General features: G+C 44.6%; 1 non-coding gene across 1 annotated transcript; it reads right to left on the reverse strand.

Annotated features, from left to right (window-relative positions):
• Positions 1–5,148: 5,148 nt before the first annotated feature.
• LOC116904788 lies at positions 5,149–5,338 on the reverse strand. The gene has a single exon (XR_004388452.1). It is a non-coding gene; the product is annotated as a U2 spliceosomal RNA (small nuclear RNA).
• Between the last annotated feature and the right edge of the window lie 17,527 nt (positions 5,339–22,865).

Raw genomic sequence — 22,865 nt, forward strand, 5'->3', positions numbered from 1 at the left:
AGTTCCAGGCCTGGTCTATAGACTGAGTTCCAGGCCTGGTCTATAGACTGAGTTCCAGGCCTGGTCTATAAACTGAGTTCCAGGCCTGGTCTATAAACTGAGTTCCAGGCCTGGTCTATAGACTGAGTTCCAGGCCTGGTCTATAGACTGAGTTCCAGGCCTGGTCTATAGACTGAGCTCCAGGCCTGGTCTATAGACTGAGTTCCAGGCCTGGTCTATAGACTGAGTTCCAGGCCTGGTCTATAGACTGAGCTCCAGGCCTGGTCTATAGACTGAGTTCCAGGCCTGGTCTATAAACTGCCTGGTCTATAGACTGAGTTCCAGGCCTGGTCTATAGACTGAGTTCCAGGCCTGGTCTATAGACTGAGTTCCAGGCCTGGTCTATAGACTGAGTTCCAGGCCAGCCAGAGTTATGTGGTGAGACCGTGTCTCAAAAAAAAAAAAAATTCCTGTATTAATGGATAACACTGCATTGAATCTGTGTGTGGTGACACAAGCCTGTGATCCCAGCACTGGGGAAGTGAAGTCAGGGGACTGGGGAGTTCAAGACCAGCCTCAGCTACACTGAGTTTCAAGTGTTGTCTGAGGTGACTGTCTCAAAGACCCAACCAACCGACAAAGCAGTCAACCGACAAAGCCCCTAAGCTACTGTAGAGCGTCATTTATATGGATGACTGATTTTGTTAGGCATCCTCTTCCACTGGAGGTCGATTTTCAGTTATGCCATGTTTGTTCTGATCCTGGTAAGCAATGCAGTGTTAGATTCTACACCAGACATCCGCCATACTTACAGCTTTCTGGAAAGACTCTGGAGCTACGAGACCTCTTGAATGAGGGATCAGTGTTGCTAGCTGTTGCTTTACTACAAAGTGCTTTCAACCGTATTACCCTGAGCAATTGCATTTAGCTCACAGTTCTGCGGGTTGGCACTGGGGATAGTGGCCGGTTGTCTGGTTATCCTGGTCTCAGCTGGTCGTGTTTGCCTGTGGGTAGGAGATAGCTTGGTTGAACATGGCTAGCGAGGTGTGCCCCAAGCTGGGTGCTGCTCAATCCAGAGCTGGTGACTCCTTATCTTACCCAAACCTCCACGACTGCTTGGAAAAAAGAACTTGGCAGAATCTATGAAATAAAGCAGAGACCGGCTGTTTGATGCAGCAATTCCACCTGAGGTGCGTGGAATGCAAAATATATGTACCAAAATGTATGGGCAAAAGCGCTGACAGGAGCATCGTTTCCAACCGCTGATTATCGTAGATTAAACAGACGTTCTACCGAAGAAGTGGCTTGTTGTTTTCAAAGCGCCGTCAGGACAACTAGGGAACATCAGAGGACTGAAGGGCATCACAGAAGTCTAGCAATGAAATTCAGAGCGTGCTTTTGGAAACAGCTTTATCACCGTAGTACAGTCATGGCCCTTTCTGAACTTACCAGCACCGATTCTTTAGCCAAGTCCTAAAGATTTTCGATCAAATCTACAGAGCAGTCACGTAAGCCTTCCTCTCTCCCCTCCTCACACCCAGAGTGAGCTCTCTAAACACAAAGCTTCTTTGATGTCCAATGCCTGATTTGTTCACTATTCGGAGAACACTTGGTCCACCCCTCCGAGGCGGGGCTGGGTAATTGAATGGTACATCTCGCACTGGTTCCTTCCCGTTTGCTGTCTGTGCTTCCTGCTGTCAGAAGGTGTAAGACCTGCTCTGCCATGTGCCCCCTTTCTCGGGATCTCTGGCCTCATGTCAGGTCCAAAGAGAGCAGTATGCTCGGCAGAGGTGGGCGGGACTGTTGAGATGGCGGGCCAGAGCAAAGCAGGCCTTTCCGAAGTAGGTGTCAGCGGGCATTTTCTTACAGAGGTGCGAAGACTAGTCAGCCCAGCATCTACTGATTCACAGTCCCCTCAGGCAGCTTCATGGCTGTGATTCTGTGGACTTAAAAGACTTAATCCCATCCATTGTGGTGGGATTATCTGTTAACTACAAGGCCTTTTTCCCTTACTGAATTTGGGATAATCCTAATAAGTTAAACACTTGTCCTTATACCCACAGGTAAGCCTTTATCCCTCATCACATAAGTCTCTCTCTCTCTCTCTCTCTCTCTCTCTCTCTCGTTTTTTCAAGACAGGGTTTTCTCTGTGTAGTCCTGGCTGTCCTGGAACTTGCCCTGTAAACCAGGCTGGCCTTGAACTCATAGAGATCCATCAGCCTCTTCCTCCTGAGCGCTGGGGTTAAAGGCACCTGATCGGGAAGCTTGTCTTTGCAGTGGATGGAGATCACTACACAAAACTACAACCAATCAGCGAGGAGCTGTGAGGCCCAGTCCCAGAGAGTACATCTACAAAACACTCCTGAAGTGCAGCTAAGGCTGGGGGTGGGGTGGGGGACACAGCAGAAGAGAGGATGGAAAGACAGAGGCAGAGAATCAGGGCGTTTGCCTGCCATGAAATTTTATCTCCTAGAAACTAGAAGCTACGTCCACGAGTTTCACCCACATGACTGCCTACATATGATCTGAACAAGGACAATGCCTTGCTCACCAATGGGTAGTCATGCCTAAGTGGTGGGAGAGAAGCCCATAAGGCCTTGACCCTACACAAAGAACCACAGGTAACTGAGGAAAGCTATGAGCATGGGAGGAACAGTCTTCCCCAGGAAAGAGCACAGTAATTGGTTATCCACATACTGAATGGTCAGCCATGAAAACAGACATACAAGTAACATTGTGCAGATTGAACAGGGTTCCTCTAGGAATGTAAATTGCTTGTGCACACACATCAAATAACAAGGAAACAGAGACTATGCATTTGAAAGAGAGCTTAAGAGAGGGTATATGGCAGGGTTTGGAGGGAGGGAAGAAGGCGAAACATAATTACATTGTAATCTCAGAAAGAACTAATTGCCTATAAATGGTGTTTGACTCCAGCATGAGATGCCGCTCTCCTGGTTTCCTTTGGTTCATTTCCCTTCTGTTCTTTCACCCGTCCTTCCTCTGACAGGATCTTTCACTATGTAGCCGAGACTGGCCTTGAACTCTCGATCCTCCCATTTCAGTCCCTCAGGAGGTGTATGGCTATGCACTAGCATGCTTAGCATCACTGGCTCATTGGAGAGACAGGAGTCCCGACCTTAATACAGCGAGCTTCCGTTTCTTCAATACTATTACGATTGTTCCCGTTTGACAAGATGTGACTTGAGATTTGCCTTCTGCAAACTGGTGTGTGCAGTACAGTATTGTTCTCCACAGACGAGAGGCTGTATGTCTCACCTCGAACTTAAATACGCCTTCCTTACTCTTGTTAGGGCTTTACCCCTGTTTAATGTTTCTCTGTCTTCTCTCAGGCCCCGGCACCTACCGCTCTGATTTGAACCTGCTCTAAACTGCAAAAGGTTCCATGTGCACTTGACATTATGTATCCAGATTCTGAGGTTCTAACCTGCAGAAGGTTCCATGTGCACTTGACATTATGTATCCAGATTCTGAGGTTCTAACCTGCAAAAGGTTCCATGTGCACTTGACATTATGTATCCAGATTCTGAGGTTTCTTAGACCTTTGTTCATCCTCCGTTTGTAAGCCCACTGTTTCTGCTCTAGTAACCTAGTATTGAGACTGGAGGACTGAAATCCTGGGCTAATATATATTGTTAAATATTCCTGTCTTACGTTATATCAAGGTGGCTACACACATATACATGCACACACACAGACACACACACACACACACACACACACATATCTATGTCATTCTTGTTATCTAATCCTGGCTAGCCTACTACTTCTATGAAGTCCCACTAACCTTGGATTCCTAGCAAATTTTCTGCCTTGGTTTTCAGAGTGACAGGATCATAGTACTTTCTGTCATGCCTGGCTTTTTTAAATGTTTTTTAAAATTTAATTAATTTTTTATGTGCAGGGGTGCTTTGACTACATGTATGCCTAGGTACTACATGTGTACTTGATGCTCATGAGACCCTGGGACTGGAGTTGCAGCCACTTGTGAGCTACCATGTAGGGGTTGGGAATTGAACCCAGGTCCTCTGGAAGAACGGCCAGTGTTCCTAACCACTGAGCCACCACTCTATACTGGGTATATATGCAGTTGTAACTGTTTCGTCTTGATGGACTAGTATTTTCATCACTATAAAGAATCCTGAGTGTCTTCTGGTAGTCTTGGGCTTGAAGTCCATCTTGACTGATAGAATATGGCCACCCTGCTCTCTTGCATGCAGCTGCATGAAATAGTTTTCTTTCCATCTCTCCTTTCAGCCCAAGCTGTCCTGAAATCTGAAGTGAGTTTCTTGTACACACTATATAATTGAATCTGCTTTTGGCTTATTTAGCCACCCTATGTCTTTTGTTTGCAGAGCATAATCCACTTAGGTTTAAAGCAATTATTGACAAGGAGGATTCCCTGTTGTCTGCCGCGCTGTTTTCAGTCTGTCCTGTGGTTCTTCTGCGCTCCCTGGGCTCTCCTGTCACAGCGGTCTCTCAGCGTTTTCCATGTTGATATGCTTGGCATCCTCTTCCAGGAGGTCTACAGTCATCTCCACGGTTACCACAGGACGGCCATAGACCAGCACGCAGAGATAAGAGTCCATTTTAGGAGGGCGACAGCTTCACTAGTGTAGGAAATTGTGTCCTGTTCCCTCCACAGCATTGCCATTGAGCTCCATTTATATCTGTTTATATTAGCCACCCAGCGATGTAATTTATGTCTTAGTGCTTTTGTCTTCTACCTTTTATTGTAGAAGGAAGTGATTTAACAGTGATTTAATTTCAGAAGTCATTACTGTTATGGCAGCACCTCAGTCCGATTGCACGTAAAGACAGAGCTCAGTTTGGGAGTTGGTTTTCCTCCTTCACCATGTGAGCCCAGGGACTGAACTCAGGTAGACAGACCTGAGGACCACGGTCATACAATGTTCTTTATGCCTTCTTCTACCAGTATGCCACCTACTTTCCTGTCTGTTTTGTTATCTTACTTTCTTTTATTTCAACTACAAAACGCTCTCCAGCATTTCTTAAAAGTAGGGTCAGTGGAGATGAAGCCCTCATCTTCACTTTAGCACTTTTCCGGATCCTTCCGAGAGACATCACACATTTTTTTCTTGTATCTTTAATACAACCTGAAGCCATTAGTCTCCTCCCACATCCCTCGGAGGATACCCCGTCCCTGGATGTTCTGCAACACCAGGTCAATGGGTAAAGAGGGCAGAACCAGTCTCCGTTGTATTGATTAGCTCCCCAAATAATTTAATATGCGGTCTTCAGATAGAGGACCCAGTCAGTGTCAAACTGACGAGAACAGATCTTGCCCTCGACCTCAGTAAGAAGGCTAAGAAGTAATTTTTTAAAAAATAACCATTATTACATTTATTTATTTATTTATTTATTTATTTATTTATTTAATTTATTTTGTGTATATGTGTGTGGGAGGCGCATGTCTGCCTTAGCACGTGTATGGAGGTCAGAGGGCAGTTTTTGGGGATCAGTTTTCTCTTTCCACCATTTGGGTCCCTGGGATCCGACTCAGAACCTGCGTTTTGGCAACAAGCATCTGCCGGCCACCCTTTGCCCAGCAACCCCCGACTGCTTTCATTTGAGACAGGATCTCAGGCACTAGAGGCTGACCTCCAATTTGCTATGTAGATGAGAATGATCTTGAATTTCCAATCCCCGTGGTTTATTTTCCCAAGTGCTGGAGTTAACGCTTTACGGTGCCAAATCTGTCTTAGAAAATGAGACCTGCGATCCCTGCTATTTTATATCCGTCCCTCGTTTGTGACGGTCGCATTGTCCCCGAGATTTCAATGTGCAGCTCTAGACTTGCCTAGAACTTACCGTAGAGCCTGGGCTGGCTGAAGTCCCCCAGGCTTAGGTGATTTGCAAGTCTATGTTAGGGAGGACCTGCTTCTCTGTCCACTGAGTCCAGTGTGCACCTCATCCAGAAACACGCACACATCCCAAACAGTGTTTAACAAAATATGTAGTACACTGTGACCTAGTCGATAGTTAGCCTAGTTACTATTAACTACCTACCTTAGATAGTTAACATAGTTAGCCACCGTGGCACTATGCTCAGACATTTAATTTTCTTCTTCTTGACCCTTTAGTCTTGAATTTTTCGAGTTATCAATGCAATGACTTCTCTAAGTTATTTGGGGTTTCTAGTTACACATTATATTATAAACAAATTTTATCTTTTCTCAAACTTGGTAAGTTTTATGTGTTTTATTTTATGTATTTAGTGTGCGTGTAGGGGCTTGCACGTATCAAGGTGCATATGTGCATGAATCAAGGTATAAGAATTGGTTTTCTACCTCCCCTGGGGACTCAAATCAGTTTGTCAGCCTTGGGCACACTTCCTCACGTGCCAGTGTGGGTAAGGTTTGTTTCCCCAAATACCGATGAAGTTCATTAACAATTTTAAATGAATTACCATAAAGTGTTTCTAAAATGATTTGATTATATTTTTATATCTTGATGATATATTATAGTTTTGATGCTTTTATTATTAATTTTATTTCTGCATCATTTCTATTTTTGCCTTAATTAGTTTCTCTTTTTCAATAATGGCTTTATTGAGATCATGTTAGCATACCATAAAATTCATATGCCATAAAATTGCAAAATGTGTGACTCGATGTTTAATGTATTCAGAGTTGAGCAGCCAGCACCGGTATCTAATTTCATGATTTAAAAATGCTTCTCAGGTATTTTCTAACCGTATGTGTGTATGTGTCTTTGTTTGGATATGCGTGTGTTCATGCAGGTTCCTGTGCAGGTCAGAAGAGAGCATCAGATCCCTTGAAGTAGGAGATCTGTGCTGAGCAGCCGGACATGGATCCTTTGCAAGAGTAGTATTCTTTTTAATTTTTTAAAGATTTATTTATTTGTTTCATGTATGTGAGTACACTGTAGCTGTCTTCATGCACACCAGAAGAGGGCATCAGATCCCATTACAGATGGTTGAGAGCCACCATGTAGTTGCTGGGAATTGAACTCAGGACCTCTGGAAGAGCAGTCAGTGCTCTTAACGGCTGAGCCATCTCTCCAGCCCCAGTATTCATCCTTAATCACTGAACCACCTCTCTAGCCATGTTGGGATTGTGTTTGTTTCTGGTCTATAAGAAACTACCTATTTAGCAACTAAGGACACAGTGTATTCCTTGACTTAACCCTACAATGTTTTTGTCCCCGAGTTTGGTCATTCTGGACATTTTATCTAAGTTGATTAATTCAGAGTGTGGCGTTTATGCCTCACAATCCCTCAACATTTCATGTTGTACCATGATCCTCGAAAGGAGGTTGCACAGTCCACGCTCCCACTGACCGTTGACAGAAGCCGGGTGCTTCCACACCTTTGAACACTGCTATGCATATTTTTGTGCAAGCGTGTGTGTTCATAGGTACTCTTTTGCACACACCTAGGGGTAGAAGAGCGGGGCCATTTGTTCCCTCTGAGCTTAAAGAATGAACTGTTTTGCCCAATACATTCCTATGGCCAGCTTTGTTTGAAGGCCTCAGTTCCCCGAAAACTAGTCATACCTTACCCACCTGCTGGGTGGGAAGCTTCATTTATTTATTTGTTTGTTTGTTTATTAGTTTTTATTGCTCTTTCCCGATAACTGGTGGTGGTGGGCACCTTTTTATGTGCTCCCTGGCAAGCTTAATGCCTTTGGAGAAAATTCATTCCGTATTTAAAATTTAGAAATTATTTGGCTTTTCATAAGGTGTAAGAGTTCCTAAATATTCTGGGTGTGAGCCCCTGACCGGACGCATTATTTATGAACACTCGCTTTGTTTCCTCGGTTTCCTTGTAACCTTCTCGATGGTGCCTTTGAAACGCAAATGCTCTGGTGATAAAATCTCGCTGTTTGTGTTGTCTGTTGCCGGTTTTGACTTCGGTGTTCTGTCCAGGGGATGGTTGTCCAATTCATGGTCATGAAAATTGATGCTCATGCTTTTAAAACGTTATGACTGCGGCTATGGTAGGCTGAGCTATCATCCATTTTGATCAAACTTTTGCATATGGTGTGAGAAATGGTTCAGAAATATACATATGGATGGACGCTGCCTAGGTCGCTGCCTAGGTCACTTGTTGAAAGGAATATTCATTTTGAATTTTCCTGACATTTCCTATGGATCAAGTCATAAATGCAGGGGTTGATTTCTGGACTTCGGATGCCGTTTTATTGATCTAGCTGTCATCTTGCAGGATGGTTTCTTTGCTTTGTCGTCTTTATCAGTCTTATATGTGCTACCTGATTTCTTTATCCCGTTTGGTATCCATGGGCTCCTTGAGCTGTGACTTCACATTTTTAATGCTTTGAGGATTGATTGCCTCCAGTGCTTCCTAATACAGGGCTTCTGCCTCATTGAGTATGGCTAAGTAGTACGTCATCAAGATTAAGTCATAGTTCTCCAGTAGGACTAAAACCACACACACAAACACACACACACCACACACACAACACCCCACACACCCCACCCACACACACCCACAAACACACACCCACACAACCCACACAGACACATAGACAAACATACACAGACACACACACCACACACATACACACACACCACACACACATGCACACACAGACACAAACACACACACACAAACACATACATACACACACACAAACACACACACACACAGACACACCCACATAAACCCACACAGCACACACACATACACCCCACACCCCACATGCACCCACACACACCCACGTACATCCACTCACACAAGACACAATCACACCTACTCACACACACACACACCACACACACACACACTCACACACACACACACACACACACACACACACACACACACACACACTCACACACACACACACACACACACACACACCACACACACACACACACACACACACACACACACACACACACACACACACACACACACACACACACACACACACCACACACACCTCACACACACACTCACACACACACACACTCACACACACACACACACTCACACACCACACACACACATACACACACACTCACACACACACACACATAATATAGATAAGTTTGATAGTGTTTGAGAAGGTTCTTCTCAGTGTAATGGAAGGCAGTATCTATAGCGTACTCAGTTGCTTGCTGTAGTTTGTTTAAATAGCCCTTTACTGATGAAATATTGTGCAGACACACCTTTCCTTGGAGTACACGTCTTCCTTGTTCTGCCCCTTTCTTCTTCTTGGTAACTCATGCCCGTCTTTTCTAGGTGCAAACACAAAGCCATAAAAAAAACTCCCACGGAAAGATTTACTCTCTTGCTTGTTGCTTTTGCAAACCCCTCTTTGGGCAGTTACTACCACAGGGTGGGAGCTTTTGTCTGTCTGTCTATGTATTTTTCTTCCCAATGTGAACATCTTATGATCAAAGGTCATGCCTGAGTTATTTTTTGTCTGCCAGTTGCCTAGGGAGAGTTTTTTTTTTTTTAAACCAGTAAACACTCAATAAAGACTGAATAAATAAATAAGCCTTCCCCCCCTGAGAGTTCCGTCTTCCCGTCCTCCATGCTCTGTGCATTAATTGTGTCAATTACCTGAAGTGTTCCATTCCTGATTGCTGAAACTGGGCACAGGAAGGACTCAAACTGCTCATAATCACACAGAAGGTTTATCACAAGCAAGGATACAAGGTGACGTGTCCGGAAAAGGAGACATATATTTAAATAATCCAGAGATTGCGTGTGGAGGTTTTTCTGTCCTTCCCCTGCTGGGTCAAACAAGATATACTTTGTTGCAGGCTCTGGAGCTGTAGTCATTGTGTCTGCAAAGCACAGTAACACTAGGAGGTTCAGACATGGCTGGGAGTCTTAGTCAGGGTTACTGCTGCTGGGATGAAACACTGACCAAACCAAGCTGGGGAGGAAAGGGTTTGTGTTCCAGATCGCAGTCCATCATTGGAGAAAACTGAACAGGAGCTCAAGCAGGGCAGGAACCTGGAGGCAGGAGCTGAAGTAGAGGCCATGAAAGGGTGCTGCTTCCTGGCTCATTTCCCATGGCTCGATTGGACGGTTTTCTTATAAAACCCAGGAGTACCAGCCCAGGAACTCCATCACCACCATGGGCTGGGCTCTCTCCTATCAATCAATTAATAATTAAGAAAATGTTCTACAGGCTTGCCTACAGCCTGCTTTTATAAAGGCATTTTGTTAATTGAGGTTTCTTCCTCTCAGATGACTCTAGCTTGCTTCACGTTGACATAAAACTGTCCAGTACACTGCCCCTGGGCTGTGCCATTCACAAGGAGCTAGCTAGACAAGGACATGGTAGTCATGTGACATCACAGTCATGTGATCAATTGTAATTGTCAAGTTGCCTGGCTCTCCCAAAACTAAGTCCAGGCCACCCACATCATGGATTCCACTCCATGAATTTAGCCAACTGCCGATGAACATTTTTCTTCTTCTTTAAAAAGCACATCTTTACTGAGCATGTGTAGATTTTTTCTTGTCAGTATAGACTAACTGCAGCACAAAACTACTTACATAGCATTTCCATAGAATTCAGTATTCTGAGTAATCTGGAGAGAATTTAAAGCACACAGGAAAATAATGACACATACACCAGCCAATTTGCACCAAGAGTTCAGAAATAAACCCATGTATCTACGGTGAATTGGTATCAGGGTATACACAAATGAACAACCCGAGCTTCTGGTTTCAATGGAGGAGCCTAGAACCCAAGTCTGAAAGGCACCAAGAAAACCATAAATACATTATTCTTATCTTTAAATGCTGGCAGACTGATCCATCATGCCCCCAAACAGCTCATAGACCTCCGGCTCTAGCCCCATCTGATCTTAGTTAATACAATACAGACCAGCAGTCACGCCTAAGATTCAGGAAGATTTGGAGATGAGCATCTTGACATAGTTTAGATTATTTCCAAACACTGAGAGAAGTGTGCAGCCAGGATATCTCTTCTCCCTCGAGAGCACCACAGACTGGTTCAGTCCTTGACCCATGAAGCATTCGTGTTCAGATAAACCAAACCCAAGTTACCTTGTGAAGAAACCCTGCTGGACTTGGAAACCTATTATTCAGTCAATAGCCTCTTCGTCTCACAATCAAGGGTATTCACTAAGACACAATGTAACTAGAAGTTAACTCAAACAGAGTCCTCAAGAGAGGAAGTCATCATTTGACCAAACCCCCGGGTGCTACTTAAGATCTTTTTAGAGTTATAGTTCTGTCTCCTTTAGTCCTTAGCTAAAATTTCTCAGGAATGCAGGTGTGTGTGTGTGTGTGTGTGTGTGGTGTGTGTGTGTGTGTGTGTGTGTGTGTGTGTTGTCTTCATTTAACCGAGGCTTGCTTCTGTTTTTCTTCCATTGAGGTTTATTTATTAGTTGTATTTGTGTGCGCATGAGTTCAGGTGCACCACTGCTCGAAGTGCCTGAGAAGGCCAGTAGAGAGGAAGGTACAGGATCCCCAGGAACTGGAGCTAAGGAAGGTTGTGAATTGCTGATGTAGGAGCTGAGAACTGAATTCCAAGTCCTATGCAAAAAATAAATGCTCTTAACTGTTGAGCCATCTCCGAACACAAAGGATTACTTTTTTTTAAATGTAATATTTGTGCTTGTTTTAATGAAATTATTAAAAGGCATGTCTATCTCATTTTCCTCAGAGAAAAACCCAAGCTCTCTCAAAGCCCTTTCATTTCATGTTCAGTTACACGTCCCCTTTACTCCGCTGTGCATAGTTTCTGAGATATGGAAGGTATTAAACAGATGTTTACTAAAGACTTAGGGAACTCGTGAGGAGTTGTCATTACCACATAAAGCTCGGACCTTTCCCACTACCGAATCTTCTACTTTGCTTTCCAAACTGTTAAGCATTGTTGGAGGACACGATCCTACTGGGCTGATATGACCCATTCCAAATTCGTGTCATTAAATCCAGCTGGGCCCTCATTTCAACTGAGCTGTCTTTTTTAACAAGGTCTTGTTGCTTTCCAAGAACATTTACAGTCCCACTTTATTCTGTGTATTTTAAACCGTCACAGCCCTGGTCCACATACCTTCCCTCCTTCTCATCAGCAAATCTTGTACAAAATCATCTGACTGCCTGGTGCTCCTGCACTGGGTGCTTCTGCATGGCCTTGTCTGGGTATGTGTCTTAGTCTGCCTTCCGATTGCAAACCTCCTCATCTTTCCACTACTGTTGCCTTCCAACTTGTCTCTCTACCCATTAAGTATAGAACAGTGGTTGTTGGTAAGTCAAGGTCACCTGTTCTGGTGATTGCTGATAAAAAAACCACTCCGAAGTCAGCAGTGTAGACCAGCGGTCATTTTATCATCTGTGGGTCAGGAATTCGGGAAGGGCTTGAAGAGTATGAGTTACCACTTGTACGGTGAGTCACTCTCTCATTGCTGTGACAAAATCCCGAAACAAAAAGACCTTGAAAGAAAGCTTTTAAAAGAAAGGTTTACTCTGGCTTGCAGGGAGTGTGAGGGTTCTGTCCGCCATGTTGAGACAGATGCAGTAACAAGGGTGAAGTGGCCAATCATATTGTGCGCAGTAGAGACTGATTATCACGTCTCTGCTCCGTGATATTCATGCATTTATTTGGAAAGAAAAGGAAGCTCAAGTATATGTCCCATCCACATGTTAAAAGAAACAAAGGTTCGATCCCAGCTCCGAAAAAAAAAAGAAAAAAAACAAAAAAACAAACAAACAAAAAAAACAAAGGCAGGACTGGATCCTGAAGCCTTTATGTAGCTCTTGCTAAGGCTCGGCTTTCTCTCAGCACTGAGGACTCGAAGCCTTTGGAAATCTTCAGTGTGGGCATTTGAGGCTTTATACATAAGTGTGCCAGTGAATGAGGAGAAACTGTCTTTTTTTTCCCCCTTCAAATTAAAAAAAATATTTTTAGAGCTTTTTTTATTTCCTGTACCTGACTGTTCTATGCTTGCATTATACATGTGCAGGATGTCAGTGGAGGTCAGAAGAGGGCACCGGATCCCCGGGAACTGGAGTTATAAAGGGTTGTGAGCCACCACCTGGGAGCTGGGACACAAACTCACAAGTGCGCATGCGCTAGCTTCTGTCCTAGCTTTCCGATCTCCTGCACCGTGTTGCTTGCAAGAAAGAAGAACTTCACCCCTATTCAATGAGGAAGGGCCCTTACGTTTCAAAGTCAAGAGAGTAGGAAGCCGATCTGTGAGAAAGGCGGATGCTGCTGAGGGAAGTTCGAGCTTCCGTGTCATTTATGTTCACCACCTCCTCAGATCCCGCCAATCCTTGCCCTAAAGGTCAGACGGAGAGCCTCCCACTGCCGGTGCCCGTTCCATGCCTCCCTCTTCCACTCGCCTGCGTTATCGTCTGTCTACATCTTGACCTTGGTCCGTGACCTTGAGCTTTCTTTCCCTCCTTAAGTTCTTTTGTCGGTGCCGTTTTCTCTTTCAATTCCACTGCTCGAATTTTCTTTCTCTTCCCCCTCCCCTTCCTGAGGCCATAACCCCCGCCTTCCTTGTCCTCTACTTTCCCTGCCTCTGTTCTTAAGCTCGGAACGTATTCCGGATTCTCAAAACCCATAGGGCCTTTTGCTTATTTGATTTCAGAGACAAGATCTCATGAGCTCAGGTTGGCTTAAGACTCACTACCTACATAGCTGAGGCTTACTCTGAACTCCTGTTCTTCCTGATTTGCCCTTCCACACTCTAAGATTTCAGGAACACCCACCATGCTTGGTTAACCCCTTGGGGGACTTATGAGTATCTCGTGCCCTCTGCGTCTCTGCATTGTCTTATACAAGTGACATCCGTGTCACCTAATTAATGTGGACTTTCTGAAGAGCCTTTTACTTTTTTCCTGTCCACGCCTTTTTTGAGGTCTCCATATGTAGCCTAGGATGTCCTTGAATCTTCCTGCCTCAGGCTCCAGAATGCTGGGATCACAGGCGTGTGGCACATGGCCCTGCTCTTGGCCTTAGGGTATTTCCTTCCTTGGAGGGGTGTATCCCCCTATCTCTAGATCTCCACCCCACCCCCAAGCTTAAGACCTCTTTCTGTAGACCCTTTCTCAATTACCGTGTCTCTTGTCAGACTTTCCATTTCTTGTGGTTATTCAAAACAACATGACGCTGGCCTGGAGGGGTGGCTCAGTGGGTAAGAGCGCTTGTTGCTATTGCCAAGGAGCTAGGTTTGGTTCTCGGCATCCACATGTTGGCTCACAACTCTCCATAATTCCAGTTCCAGGATCCAGTGCTAATGGCCTCCAAAGGCACCAGGCAAGCACACAGTGCATATACATACATACACATACATACATACGTATAGGCAAAATACCCCTATACATAAAGTAAAAAAAGTTTTTACAACAAAACAAGTTAGACATGTTAAAATCCTTTGTATCCCTTGGTATTCTGAGTTTGGACAGAATAACAGATTTGGATCTCACTTTTATCATACAAATTTTAATTTAAACAGTGTAATAAAATTTATAAAGTGGGTCTGGAAAGATGGCTCAGCAGTTAAGAGCACTGATTGCTCTTCCAGAGGTCCTGAGTTCAATTCCCAGCAACCACATGGTGGCTCACAACCATCTGTAATGGGATCTGATGCCCTCTTCTGGTGTGCATGAAGACGCTACAGTGTACTCACATACATTAAATAAATAAATCTTTACAAAATCTTATAAAGCATATAGTAACAAATAAAATAGATATTGCTAGACTCAGCTGGCACAGTGACAAATATTTGTGATCCCTGTGTTTGGGAGTTCAGGTCAAGCTTACGCTGTATAGGGAGTTTGAGGCCAGAAAAGAGCTACAAGAATATACTGGACATTGAACTACCTGAGGACCTAGCTATACCTCTCCTGGGCATATACCCAAAAGACGCTCCAACATACAACAAAGACACGTGCTCCACTATGTTCATAGCAGCCTTATTATTATAGCCAGAAGCTGGAAAGATCCCAGATTCCCTTCAACAGAGGAATGGATACAGAAAATGTGGTACATCTACACAATGGAGTACTACTCAGCTCTCAAAAACAATGCCTTCATGAAATTCACAGGCAAATGGAATGAACTAGAAAATATCATCCTGAGTGAGGTAACACAATCACAGGAAAGCACACTTGGTATGCACTCATTGATAAGTGGATATTAGTCCAAAAGCTTGAATTACCCATGATGCAATCCACAGAGCACAGGAAGCTCAAGAAGAAGGATGGCCAAAATGCGGATGCTACCACCCCTTCTTAAAAGGGGAAAAAATATCCATAGGAGGGGATATGGAAGCAAAGTTTAGAGCAGTGACTGAAGGAACAGCCATTCAGAGCCTGCCCCACATGTGGTCCATATATATACAGCCACCAAAACTAGGTAAGATTGATGAAGCTAAAAAGTGCAAGCTGAAAGGGACCAGATATAGATCTCTCCTGAGAGATACATCCGGAGCATGTCCAATACAGAGGCCAATGCTAGCAGCAAATCACTGAACTGAGAACAGGACCCCATTTAGGAGAATTAGAGGAAGGCTTGAAAGAGTTGAAGGAGCTTACAACCACATAAGAACAACAATGCCAACGAACCAGAGCTTCCAGGGACTAAACCACTACCAAAAGACTATACATGTAGTGACCCAGGGCTTCAACTGCATATGTAGCAGAGAATAGCCTTGTTGGGGCACCAGTGGAAGGGGAAGCCCTTGGTCCTGCCAAGGTTGGACCCCCAGAGCAGGGGAATGTTGGGGGGTGGTAAGAGAGGTGGGTGGGGAACACCTGTATGGGGGGAGGGGTGGGGATTAGGGCTTATGGATAGGAAACCAGGAAAGGGAATACCATTTGAAATGTAAGTAAAGAAATATATCCAATAAAAAAATTAAAAAAAAGAGAATATACTGATTTCATTTTATGTGGGTCTGTACACAGCAGCGAGATTACGGGACTGTGGTTAGACCTTCACATTCTTGAGATTCCTTTTCCACCCAAGCAGTCTGCGTCTCACCACTGACAGTTCCATTCCTCTGAGATGCTGTAGTTGAGCCTTGTGGAGATAGTGGCCTCTTGCTCGAACCTTCATTATCTATGGCTTTACCATAGCATATGCCAAACCCAATATTTTGACACAGCAAACACCTCACGATCCCTGGTGTCTAGAAGTCTGTGTGGCTGTGTGGTTGTGGCCTAGGCTCTATTACGATGCTGCAGGGTAAATGTTAGCATGGCATTGCCTGCATCTTGACAGCCATCTTCTCAGTTCATTCACACAGAGGCTGACAGGACCTCAGTTCCTCACCACACAGTCCCGCTTTGTAGGATTGTTCACACTGTGACTTTCCTTGGGGACAGCGATGCGCCCAACACCAAAGGCACAGACAGCCTTTATCCTCTCTAAAGACACAAGGCCTCAGTGTTGCACCACAGAATGGTAGAGGAAGAAAGGGTGTGAATGCCGGGGTGCCAGGTCACTAGCCACCATCTTGGAGGCTGGCCACCAGCAGAGGCATTCAACCCAGGTGTGTTTAGTCTGTCAGTCATCCCTGTTTCTTCAGGGCTGTGTGAAATCATCTTAATTTTGATATATTTTGGACCGTGTTCTGAATCTGCCTCATGTGTCATCTGGAACCTGGGTGGTGTTCGATCCTGGGGTTCGGTTCTTACACTTCAGAGCACTGTTAAGATCACATGTCTCTCAAGAGTGAGCTGTGGATCTCCTCAGAGCAATCTGGGATTATTTTTTTTCTTGACTACTTCCTCTCTTCAAACTCTCCAGCGAGCGCTCTGCTCTTTCTGAGCCTTGATGGGAGCCAGAGGATGTGTTCTCCTGCCTTGGCATTACACTTCCTGCAGCTGAGTCTGCCTCCACACCCACATCACACGCAAGTGTCCTCCACCCGAGTCAGCTCACAGCTCCTCTTCTCCAAGGGAAGGGTCTCCTAAGAGCTTTGAGTGTCTTTTTTTTACCAACACTATGATCACGGTCTCTGTGGCTACTCTGTGGCTGCCCTGGAGCTCTGGTATGTGGTTTGCTGTGGATCGTAATTAAGAAAGAAAGGGAAGGAGGGGGAGGACTCAGAACGTTTGCTCATTTCTTACTTGGATATCTCTGTCTTTCTTACATGGTACCCCAGTCTCATTCCTTGGGGCACAGAGGGAAGACTGCTCTTGGGTTCTTGTCTGTTCTGCGTTCACAGCTCTTGGGGTTAGATTGATTTTCAGTTCAGGCCCTGGGACAAGAAAAGAAGATGAACAAAGTCTCAAGAAAGACATCACATGGTCCTTGATCCTTTACCACCGGGGCTGTCAGTCTTTAGTAACTGAAGGCATTTTGTCTATGATTTTGGTTGTATTCAGTACTGGTTGCCAGGTAAGATACACGTCAGCCTGTGTCATTTTTCTATCTTAAATATCACACAGGATCCACACTAAAAACATTCCTTGTTGAAGGGGAGAGCTAAACATACTCAACTCCTAAGCTAACTACTAAGTTACTAAGCTAAACCACCAAAACATACTGCTTGTAAATTCCATAACAATATTCAATACTTTGTATTCCAATTAAAAACAATTGATTTAAAAATGTTTATCTGAAAACAAAAGTAACTTGGGCACGTTGCAACACTTGGTGTATGAATGTGGCAACCGCAGTTCAGTAGGAAAGGATACAATGTGCTCACTTCCTTTTACCTAGGACAGAAATGGCACCTCACTAACAGATCCAGCCCCTGCACTGTCGATAGCTATGTTAGCAGTTTTCTGTTTCCCCCTCCTTTGAACGATGCCACAGTAACATTCATTTACATTTCTCCTTGCACACTTGTAGTCTCATGTGCTTTATGCCAAATGAAGATGTGTAAGTACCGATCTCAAAGGGCTGTTGTGAGAGTCAAGTGACAGGCTGAGTGGGACTATGCTTTGGAAGCTGCTAAGTGACAGAAAGGAGCCTCAGCGCTGGCCTTTTAGTTGCATTAGACTTAGGTGCACACAAGCTTAGCCTCCTTAGCTGTGATGGATTAGGGTGGGGGTTTTCCTCACAGGCTCCCAGCCCATGGTGCTGTTCACTGGTTTTGGAGGTTAGAACCTAGTTGGGGAAAATGGATCGCTTGGGAGCGGTGTGCCTTTGAGGGTTAAACTTGGACTCCAGTTCTCTCCTAGGCCTGTTTCTTGTCTACCATGCAGCGAACAGCATGTTTTACTATACATTCTCACTGCCATGATTATCAGCCTTACCCGGGCCCAAATCAACAAAGCCACGGACTGTGGACTGAGCCCTCCAAGACAGTGAGCTAAATTAAATGATTCTACCTAATTATTTATGTCAGTTATTTTGTTCTGAATGACACAAAAATCTATCAGACAAAACCCAAAAGCCCTGAGGAATAGAGTTTGGCTATTCGGCCTTGTAATCTATCCTATCAAGTCCTGGCATAGTACTTAAAAAATAATTCTATTCTAAGTAGGTAAAAAAGCTAAATAACAGGATTAAATGTTTTCTAAAAATATATACATTTTTAAATTATGTGATTTAAAAAAAAAAATTTTGTGTGTGTGTGTGTGTGTGTGTGTGTGTGTGTGTGGTGTGTGTGTGTGTGTATGTGTGTGTGTGGTGTGTGTGTTGTGTATGTTTGGTGTGTGTGGTGTGTGTGTGTGTGGTGTGTGTGGGGTGTGTGGGTGGGGGGTGTGGGGGTGGTGTGTGGGGGGGGTGTGTGTGGGGTGTGGGTGTGGGGGGTGTGTGTGGTGTGGTGTGTGTATGTGTGATATGTGTATGTGGTGTGTGTAGTGTGTGTGTGTGTGGTGTATACCTTTGGAAGTTAGAGACATTCCTCTGGAGCTAGTGTTGGAGATAGTTGTGTGCTTTCCGGGTACTGGGAATTGAACTCGGGTCTCCTGGAAGAACAAAATTGCTCCTAACCACTGAGCCATCTCTCCAAGCTCTATGTCCACCTTCTTTATTTACTTTTATCGTCTCTCTCAGGTTAATTTATTTTTTATGAGATTCCCAAACCACCTATTCAAAAGGTAATTTCCTAAAGTCATGGGACGTTAGAGTTTTCTGCCTTCCTTTTGGTGGCTGTGGAGGGGGGGAGGAATATTGTATGTCACTGTGCAGGACAGACCAGCTCTGCAGGGATATCCTCGTGGCTCAGCCTCCCAAATATTAGTATTGCAGCCTGCGCATCCATGCCCATCTGTTTTCAAGTTTTATAGGCATGCTTATCAAGTTTCCAAGGAGTTCAGCCAGACCCGGGAACCCCAGATTCCCAATACCATCTCAATATTGCAGGTATCGACAGTTGCCCTACTGAGTCACACACTGGGAGAGATTTTGCTTCAGTATGGCCAGAATCCTAATGGCTGAAAGAATCAGAAAACCAAAATTAGCTCAAAGCATAAAGATGAGTATACATGGTTGAATAATCTGAGGATATCTCTAGCGTCTCACAATGGCTCAAATCACGTCAGTGTAGTGATTAGTTTGGTCAACCTGACTGAATCTAGGATTGCTTAGGACGCATATCCAGGAGTGGCTATGAGGGCATTTCTGGAGAAGTCTCACATAAGAGGAAAACCACACTTTGAATATGAGTGGCCTCATCCCATGGTGTGATGGTTTGTATATGCTCGTCCCAGGGAGTGGCACTGTTAGAAGGTTGGAAACTCCCTGTTGGAGTAGGTGTGGCCTTGTTGGAGTAGGTGTGTCACTGTGGACATGGGCTTTAATACACTAGTCCTAGCTTCCTGGAGGTCAGTATTCTGCTAGCAGCTTTCAGATGAAGATGTAGAACTCTCAGCTCCTCCTGCACCATGCCTGCCTGGATGCTGCCATGTTCCTGCCTTGATGGTTATGGACTGAACTTCTGAACCTGTAAGTCAGCCCCAATTAAATGTTGTCCTTAATAAGAGTTGCTTTGGTTATGGTGTCTGTTCACAGTAGTAAAACCCTAACCAAGACAGAAATTGGTACCAGGAGTGCGATTCTAGATTAGGACAAAGAGGGTGGATACACAGTGTGATCCAGTCTCATGCTCCTGCCACCATGCTTTCCCCGCTATGATAGACTGTACCTTCAAGGAACCAAAATAAATCTTTTCCCCCTTAAGTTGCTTTTGGTCAGGTGTGTGGTAAGAGCAAGGAGAAAGTGACTGAAAGTAGGAAACTGGTTCTAAGGGGTGAAGCTATTGCTGTGGTCAGCCTGGTCATGTGGTTTATAGGCCTTTGCAAAGTTTATGAAAAATTGGAAGGGTGTAGAGCTCCAGGTCTCAGAGCCATGGAATTCTGTAGGCAGAATATAGCGGGCCCTTCTGGCGAGTTCAGAATAGCAGAATGCTGAGAGGAAAGTAGAAAGTGGGGGTTCAGCTCACGCGGTTTCAGAGAGGGGCAAGGACTCTGCTGGAAACTGGGTCAGCAGGTATTCATGTTTTATTCTGTCAGAGAATCTGCCTGCAAGTTGTCCATGTTATAGAAATTTGAGTGAAGCTGAATCAAAAATAATGTATACTAATTTGTTTGGTGGATAGAGATTTCAAGACGGCATAACATTCCTGCTGTGGTATGGTTATGACAGACTCCATTGGTAATGAGAACTCAAATCAGAAAGAGGTGGAGAGATGTGAGGTTTATTAAGGAAGATGGCAAGGGGTTGGTGGCGAGGCATCTGTAATCATTAACGCTTTAAGGAGAAACCTTGTGCTTGCCTTGAGGGCAAGATCCTACCCAGCAGGGCCTCCAGAGTCTAGAAATACAAGTTCAGTTGAAAGGAGAGAGACTAAATGGAGACTGTGGCCACAGAGGATCAATGCTGGAAGACAAGTGTTCAGGGAAGCATTCTCCTGCTTCAGCCACCAAGGAGAGATGCTGTGCTAATTATTAATACCAACTAGGGATTTTTGCCATGCCTTGGATCATTTAGTTCCCAGATAAAAGACACAAAACCTTTACATTTATAAGAAGCTTAAACAGCACTGGAGCTGGGCAGATACCAACCTTCTATGCTAGTTTGTCTACTTCCCTGTCAATAACTCTGAGTCCTAAATTGCCATGTTCTGCCTGGGCCGCTCTTACTCCAATTGGCCAGCCCTCATGGACATATTTTCATGACTCCTCTTCCTTCTTCTCTATCCTCATGGCCTCTCCATCAGACCCAAAGCCTGGGAATCAAAGCCCCACCTACCTTTTTTTTCTGCCCAACTATAGGCTGTAGGCATCTCTATTTACCAATCAGGGAAAACTTGAGGGGCAAGGTTATACAGAGTCACTTAGCATCTCTTCATCCCTGGGGACAACCAGGCCTGGAGGCAGTGAGAGACCAGTACAGCTCTGGTTGAAGTTAGGCTAAGCTGCATCTCAGGCTGGCAACAGAACTTTGCATCGTTGTCCATGTAGTGCTGGCTTTGCTGGCATGAAAAATGTAGGCGTTATGGAGTCATGGAGGCTTGCAGCAAGATTTCAAACAGCTGCTGAGACCAGACATTGTGTGTGGGCTAAGGTAGATTTCCTTTCAGGAGGCCCTGAGAGGTTATTGTATGAAGCTGTTCCGGTGAAGTCCAGGTTTTAATGGAGGTTCTAGGATTATGGGACCTCACTAAGGAAGAATTTGGCTTTAAAAGGAGGTTACATGTATGGTAGGCAGTAAGACTGGAGGGCTGGGCTATCTGTAACTGATAGGGATACTGAAAGCCAGATGCCAAATAGAGAGTCAAAGGATTTGGTGTTTTCTCTGGTGAGTTTTGTCCTTGCTTAAGCATAATCTTTCCTAACCGTACTCATTTCTTCTTTCTGCAGTGGGGATATTTATTCTGAAACATTGGGTATAACACATATTTAACTTTTTTGATTTTACCTGGGTCTCACTTAAGAGATTACCATGCATTTCCAAAAAGACTTTTGAACAATAGAACTATTAAGACATAGAGGACTCTTGAAGATGAACTAGATATGGTTTTCTTTGAGATAGCCACAAGCCTTGTAGGGGACCAGAGGCGGATGGTTCTGGACTAAAACAAATGCCAAGGTGATGAGGGGTAGACTTAGAATAGTTAATCATCACTGTAACTTGACTGGGTTTAGGATTGCCTGGGAGACACATGTGTGGGTGCGTCTGTGAAGCTGTTTTCAGAGGGATTTAACCCAAGCAGGAGGACCATGCTACATGTGCACAACATGGGCTAATGTGACAGACTGAATAAAAAAATGATAATAAGGAAAAGGCAAGCTAAGAACATGCATTCATCTCTCTCTGTTTCCTGGCTGTATACTCACTGTGATCAACAACCTCATGCTCTCCTGGCCACGCCCCAGATCCTCCTTTTGAGTTGTTTTTGTTGGATGTTTTGTGAGGGCAATGAGAAAGTAGCTAATGCAGTCACCACAGTGACCCTGGATACTCCAGATCTTGCTCCTTGATTGAAAAAGGCAGAGGTGCTTGGTCAATGAAGAGTGAGGACATGGCTGCTCCTGTCTCTGCCTGTGGTTGGGGAGAAGCTTTATTCTAGATATGAGGAAGAAAACAGCCAGAGATATCTGGAAGAGTCCAAACCGAACCAGGCTGAAGTGGGCCACAAGAGGAGACAGACAGAGGGTGGAGGGTGGGTGCTTGGGCAGCAAGAGAGAAAAAGAGAGAAGAGGCCAAGAGAGGAACCAGGAACTAAGAGCACCACAAGAACCAAGAGGATTCGTAGCCATAGGAAAAGAAGCTGGAGGAAGAGCAGCCAAACTCAAGGTCTGAGAGGTTTGGCGGGAGGTACAGGGTATGCCAGCCGGGATGACTCTGTAACAGGTGAGCTGGGACTGAGGGCAGAGTCTGCTTTGTGTGTTAAATAGGGACCACAGTTAGTCATTTCTCCTGATTTGTTTTAAAGACCTAATACTTAGAAGTTTTACT

Source organism: Rattus rattus, chromosome 6 (genome assembly GCF_011064425.1).
Source record: "Rattus rattus isolate New Zealand chromosome 6, Rrattus_CSIRO_v1, whole genome shotgun sequence".
Lineage (NCBI taxonomy): Eukaryota > Metazoa > Chordata > Mammalia > Rodentia > Muridae > Rattus > Rattus rattus.